This window comes from Chlamydotis macqueenii, chromosome 7 (assembly GCF_036417535.1).
Source record: "Chlamydotis macqueenii isolate bChlMac1 chromosome 7, bChlMac1.mat, whole genome shotgun sequence".
In the NCBI taxonomy this organism is placed as follows: domain Eukaryota; kingdom Metazoa; phylum Chordata; class Aves; order Otidiformes; family Otididae; genus Chlamydotis; species Chlamydotis macqueenii.
In genome coordinates, this window is record NC_141562.1 from 20,527,639 (window position 1) to 20,535,234 (window position 7,596).

The window sequence follows — 7,596 nt, forward strand, 5'->3', positions numbered from 1 at the left end:
AGGGCTTTCTCATTCCCTGTGTCCCATCCACCTGGGGAAGTTACCAGGTGTGTAACTTGTCTTTTTCCTTACTAACCAGTCCTGCAGACTGTATGTAGTCTCCAAAGTCTTGTCAGTGATGGTTTTGCATTTCTCCTCAGTCCCTCTTATTCTCTGTTGCATTATGAAATGCAGCAGAGACTCTTCTCAAAGTGATTTTGGCTCAGTTCTCATCCAGACTGGCCATTTTATTTAGATCTGCTCTTCTTTGATCCCTGACTAGCCAAGCAGTCCTTGCTGACAGTGAAAGCGTTACTGTGGTTTGAGTATAACAAAGCATAAACATAGAAGTTGGCTAGTTATGTTTTTACCAGAAATACATTGACAGATTTGCATATCTGTATTCAGGAATATACTGTTTTCTTTCTGAGTGAATAAAGAACTCTAAGTTTTATCCTCTGTCTTGCTCAAAAGCAGCATCAGAAGCTGGTGATATTGTACATGATGGGTTACATGGGCTTTAGTGAATACATACAAATGTGTAATTTGGAGCAACTGGTGTACAGTCATTTTTCTTAAGGAAACTCTTCTTCTCAGGCTTATAGGAAATAGAAAGAACATGAAACACCTGAGTAAATTGAACTTCAATGCGGGGGTTTTTTTGTGTGAAATGCTCATTATAACAACAGAGGTCAATGATTAATTTATTTTTTCTTTAGGATGATTATTCTGGTCTTATGATGAACTTACATTCACCACTGTTCCCTGATATTAAAGATAATATTGTAATTATGAGGTTTAAATCAGTAGGGAATGGCTGAAAATGATCTGTGGTCTTCCCTTACTTGTTTTTGATATTCTCAAAGTTTTCATGATATTGATTTTTACATTAGACCATCAAGTCTTTGGAACTCTATGGCCAATTAGAGACTTGTTTCTAATATGCTATTGAATATACTTAGAAAGTAGCATTTCAATAGTGCAGAAGAGAAATCATTTATGTCCCAATTGCCTAAAGCTCTGTGTTTTTATTAAAGCAGATTTACCTCATGCCTTTGGGGAAGCAGCTAGCAGTGCTAAAAGATAAGCACTTTCTTATGTCAAAGCCCATATCAAATAAATCAAGACCTGGAGTACTTTGAAAGAAGGAAAGGGGAAGACTGTGAGAAGCAAGGACAATCTTTGAAATCCTTCTAACAGTGGAAAGAAGTTGAAGTCCAGCAAAAAAAAAAAAAGTAAAAAATATTCAAAGCTGGAAATACACTTTGAAAGGCCAGGGCTTGTCAAAGTCAAGCTGCCTAACAGGCTAACTCTTCCCTACGCTGGCTTGGACTCCTTTGCCCTGGAGTTCCTAGATGCATTCACAGTCCTGTCCACTGGCTTTCAGTTTTAGAGCCTCATCCTCTCACAAGCGCCCTTCCAGTTGTTTAAAACTGGTGTAGGGAATAGCAGCATTCAGAGCACACAAAAAAAAGGGCCCCTCTGCTTTTTTGCTATGTCAGAAATGCCAAGGTTATCACCAACAATACGAAGCATTTCAGGTGAGACAAGGTGGCCGTCTTAAGGATCTTCCTTACATTGACAGACCACAGATAGCAGATAGATTTTGAGATAAAGAGCTATCCTTCTTTTTATTCCCAGTGCTGATAAGCTGCAGAGGATGTGAACTGGATCTGGCCCAAGAGAGACCCTTTCTTTGCACTGAGATTGCTGAAAGTCTGTTGGCAGAATTGGTTTCTGCTGGCCAGCACTGCTTGCCTGGATCACGTCTCCTCCTTCCCTTCCCAAGGAATGTGGATGGAAACATTTCAGAATTATTCCATGCCAAAACTGGATGTGGCTTTGTGAACTTTCCAATAGGAAAAGTCAGAAAGAAATGAAAGGAGAGTGTCATATTGTGTTGTAATAGAAGACAGTGTTATTGTTGATAATACATCCATATTTGGACATATGCCCATATAGAGATGTATCTAGGTATGTCTACATGTCTATATATAATTATAGGGATAGTATTCATGTTCTACTGAAGTGTCTGGACATGATCTAAACAGTGCCCTTGAACTGTGCTTTGCATCTCCCATCTGTCAGTCCGTGTGTCCTGTTACTTGCAGGGTCTGCCCCAAGGCAGCTCCATTTTCTCCTGGGCTTCCCATGTACTCTGGCATGTTCCACTGCCCTGGGGAGACAAATGTTTGCCTCTTTCCATATTCTTGACAGGACTAGGGTTGCCCCATACCTCCACCTTTCCCACTGGAAGAGTGGTCACCCTCTTTGGCAGACTTCTCTTGCTAAAGTTGGTGAGCCCTGAGCAGTCCCACAGACTGGGCCAGATGGGACAAGGGAGATGGAGAAGCCTTTTTGCTTAATACTCCCCCTTTATGAAAGCACTGCATTATCAGCCCGAGACAACAAACACTTCTCCTGGCAACAGGATCAGCCCCAACAGTCCAACCCAGCAGCACAACTGGCCCTAGCACTGATGCTACTGACAGCAAACTTCTCACCTTAGCAACCAGATGAGCCCTAACATAAACCAAGCAGGATCAAATACAAGCCAGAGTACTGGTCCAAAAATCTACTGACACAGCCAAGTCACATAACTGCACTTTAGCGGGAATTTTCCAATGAAATAGCTTCTCTGCTGGAAAAAAAAAAAAAAAGAAAAGAAAAGAAAAAACCCACACCAAAAGCATCAGCAACAACAACAAAAAAAAAGAGGCTGCTTTGACAACACTAAAGCTGCTGGTAAAAGAAGCACATTGGGGTGGTTTTTTTCAACCACTGTCTTCTCAGCTCAGAAATTTGCTGAAAAATTATTAAATCCTCCTCATTGCTTACAGGTATGTATAAGTGAACAGTCCTAGACCTTTTCTTTTGGATTGAAACAACTTTTTAAATAAATCATTCGTTAAAAACATGTATTAAGAAGTTGAAAGTAAAGCAAAAGTTTTGAAATCTCTCCAAATGTTTCCAATAGCCCAAGTTGTTTTATTACTTTGTGGTTCGCTGGATTGAACATTGTTTTCTAGGAGGTTTTGGTTGTTTTTTTTTTGTTGTTGTTGTTGTTGTTTCTTTCTTTCTTTATTGGTCCAGTTTAGAATGAGAAAGAGTTGCCACCATCACCAAAATGCCTGCGTGGGGGGAAAATGATTTCTGGTCTAGTCACCGACAAGTGCTTCCAGCATCAACTGCCACCAGTGAGCTACCATGGAGCTCCCTCTTGTGCTGGACTGTCCGTATCTCTGGATACAGCTGCCACATGACCAGCTCCATGCCAGTTGTCTTGTTATTAACGCTGAGTGAGGGTGGTTCCTGCTGCTAACTGTGTTTTCCAGTGCTAGAGGAACCTGGTTGTAGTTTTATATCCTACTGGGTATCCAAGACATGTTTAATGGTGTGCAATATCTGCATCCCTGGAGTATACTGAGAGAGGTTATCTGATCGTGCTCAGTAGGACACTAACCATATGGTTTACACTTGTAAATTGTTACGTTTCTCATCTGAAAAACCCAAACAACAGGCTAGTCCTTGAAAAGCTTCCAGCCACATTCATGCTGTGAGAGCTGCACTAATGTAAGAGCAATGATATATTCACACTGCACTTGGAGCACTCCTTCGAGGGGCACAGCTTTGGGAGTAAAATTGAGCTTGTACCATGGCAGTAAGACCATCCTGTAAATAAATCTGACTCAAGTGGTAAAACAAGGGGTTTATACATCTGTACTATGGGCTTTTGCTGGAACAGTGCTGTCAGCCAAGGTTGCATACGCCTGATAGGGCTGAGCAGGAGGAAGCCTGTGATGCTCAGGGGCCATAGATAAAACCACAGAGATCCCAATGCATGCTTTTTATTCCAGCTAATCCTAAATCCAGCCCAAATCAAATTAAACCCTTGCTTATTCCTAATTCCCCCAAATTAATGCTCACATTGCTGTGTATACACCGTTAGCTATCTCCGCACACAGTAGACATCTCCTGTACCACACTGTGCTGTTTGAAGACTTTTCTGCCCCTCACTGCTTATTGCTGTCTCTGCTGGCAGAAGCAGTTCATAGAGACTTCCTGGTACGCCAGTAGCGAGCCCAAAATGCTCCCTCCTGCTGATAAAAATGTGAGGAGCTGAGCTCAGGAAGAGAAAGGGTCCCAGGCAGAGGGCAGGGGGAGAGGGGGAAGGCAGAGCAATGTGCTTCACAGGTGTCATCATTTACAAAAGAAACATCCAGCCAATGCAGCTCCCTTCTGCAGCAAGTGCTAAGGCTTGCTTTCCTATGGGCCTTGTTAAACTGTGGCCCAGATAAATCTGCCCTGACATGCAGGAGCTATTTCATTTGGGCATGTGTAAGTCCCAGAGACAATGAAATCAATGCCAAATCACCTCCCTATGCAGTGGCAGTAGGAAAAATGTGTCTCCAGTACCTTGGCTCCTCCTTTCCTGGCTCATTAATGTAATTCTAAAATCTAATTAATAACAATGACTCATTTATTCACTCATTTCCTAGTTTCACGGTGTCTGGCAAACAGTGTATTACAGAATAGAAGAGCACCAGTGTCACGAAAGTAATTTTAATACATATCTGATTCACTGAGCTGATGCAAAGGCATAGCTCTTAACTTACTGGATTATTGTTTAAAATGTTTTACTTTATCTGAACAGGGTAGAAATTGGAAGGTTTCCAGAATTTCCCCATAAACAAGAGGCTTCCCAGCCTCAGCAGCTCTCTAGACACTTAACATTTATACAAAGCTGCAGAGCTATGACACTCTAACAAAACAAATTTAATCCAACCAACATTACTTCAAAAGAAAATTTCAGCCCAGATCTAGTGATCACTTTGTGTGGGGCCTGTATCTTCAGGTGTACTGTTTCTCACCTCTAGGGACCATGTGATGCAGCCAAGGCAGGGTGGCACTGAGTAGCAGGGTGACATAGAGGCACTGTGGGGTCACTGATGGCTCACGAGCCCTCACTGAGGGAACAGCAAGCCTCCCAAGCTACAGAGGCTGGTTCAGTAACTAAAGAAGGGGATCCCTTAGCAAGAAATACCTCCCTTTGGCATGTCTGCACTGAAAGAAGCAGTTACATAGGGCTCAGGATGGCTAGACATGGTGCAAAGGGATCATTTGTAAGAAAGCACTGAGTAAGAAGCCATCCTCCCTCCTTTCCTTCCAGCTTGGACCCAGGTTGTGAGCTCCATCCCACAGCCTTATAGTGGAGGCAGGAATAAAATATCATGCAGCCAGTCCCGGGCTTTGCTGACAGAGAAACAGCTCTGTGGGGTGCATGAAGCTGACTCACCTAAACACCGGTCCTGAGCCCTATGGAGGGAAACCCCAAACAGAGATAAAGCTGGGGTTTGATAACTCACACACGAATGCCTGGCTGCTTGTTATCTGTGTTATTTGTCTGAACAACAATCTGCAACACTGATCTGGATTACTCCAGGTATTTGACTTTCTGAGTGGGATTTTGAAACTTTCCTTCCTGATCCCCATTGGACTGTGATTGTGAAATCCTCCCTGAAGAGCCTCTGGCTCAGTTCCAGTTAGGTTTAGCTCTAAACACAAGTAATGGTTCAGAGGAGAAATAGAATCAGCTCTTTTCCCCTGTACATCTTCCTTCCCTGCCAGAAGCCAATTTCTTGTGCACTGCTACAGAAATATTTCTAATAAAAATGAACAGCTCCCAAGGATGCTCCCGTGCCTTGCTGTGCCAAGGACCAGTGATCACATCAGTGTCTTGGTTCTCAAGCATTTGCCAAAAGCTGATGGCTTCAGCCAGCACAATGAAGCAAGGGTGAGCCAGCTGTGATATAACAGACAGAGTTTAGGTTCCTGGGGAGTCTTCTTTGCAGAGATGGGCTTCTTCATTTAATGGGCCCTGGATCTTATTTAACACATCAACTCATGTACAGTGTGGGTGTAAAAAAGCTGTGTGCTTATAATAAGAAACCTCAGCTTATCCAGTACCTAGGGGAGTTCTAATAAATTTGCCACTATAGCAAGTGTTAGTCTCTAGGGTCAATACTGAATGCTGGAGTTTAATAAATAAAAACTCTGAAGCAGGAAAACCAAAAAGTAAACTAGTTTAACTGACAAAGCAAACAATTTAACCAGAAATTAAAAGTTTTCTCCTGGCCTTGACCAGGACCAGCATCTCAGACTGATTGTGTCTGGGCTGCCTTCTCTCAGGCTGCACTTTCTGACCATACTATCAGAGGTCTCCCACCCTGGGCTGAAGGGCACTGCTCAGAGTACACAGAAACTTGCATACCAGAATAGACCTTAGCAGCTAATGAGTCATATTTCCACACCATCCCTGGGGCAGAAGATGGGTAAGTTATGAAAGACAACACACTTCCAGGTGTCCACCCGTACACAGCATTAATGGCACAGTACTCTGGCTTGCTCCGGGGCTTAGAAAACAAGGCAGTGCCATGGTTTAGCTCTACCCAGCAGCTAAAATACCCCACAGTTACTCACTTCCCCCTCACCACCCCCACATAGTGGGATAAGGAAGAGAATTGGTAAAGAAAAGAAGGCAAAACTTGTGGGTTGAGATTTAAAAAAACAAACAAACAAAAAACAACATTTAAGAGAACAAAAGAGGAAAAGAAAGCAAAAACGGAAAACAAGCAAACAAAAAAAAAACCCTTCAATAACAGAAAATACTTAAGAATGTAATTGACAGCACAACCGCTCACAGTGAATCCTGATGCTCAGCTTCCTCCCAAGTAGCAGAAACCTCCCCCCAGCACCCTCCTCACTTTATATACTGAGCATGATGTCCCATGGTATGGAACAGCCTTTTGACCAATTTGGGTAAACTATCCCAGCTGTTGGCTAATTAGTAACCTATCCCAGCTGTGTCCCCCAGCCACTGGTGCCACCAGCTCCAGTTCCTTTCCCAGCTCTGCTGAAAATTAACTCTGTCCTAGCTGGAACCAGGACAGACAATAACAACCACCCTGCCATTAGGCCAGCCCAGAGAAGTGGGTATTTCCTCTGTACAAACAGAGCTGTCACAGCTTCAGGTGCTCCAGGAGACTGTGGGGTGGTTTATCTAAACTGTTAACTGTCCAACACAAGAAACAGCTTCAGTGCTGCTGTCACCCTTTATGAGAAAATATAGATGCAAGGTAACTTCCAGGCCCATCAGAACAGAGTTGAGCTGGACATTAGATCTGGAAATGATTGAGTCCGCAGAAAAGAGCTGCCTCTTGTTGCTTTTCATGTGAGAACTCTTCTTGGCTAAAATGACACAGGTGGTAGTTTTTTCCTTCTCTGTTTTGTGTCATGGATGTCACAGCAGTATTGCAAAAGCACTGAGTACAGAAGAAGCCATCAGGGTTAAATACTGGAAGAGTTAGGCAGGCCAATATTTTAAACCCTGGTGAGTTTTAACTTTTACGAGTTTAATACAGGAAACTTGTCATAGCTCCAGAAAATGATGCTCAGACTTCTGAGACAGCAAACTAGCACCTACTTGTCTTGTGACAGAGAGCAATAAGGACAGTAGTTGGGTTATTAAAATATTGTTGACACATGACCCTCACATAAGGCTGGATTTGCTATATGCCAACGAAATTCTCATTCTCATGGCCCAGTTCTATGTAAAGG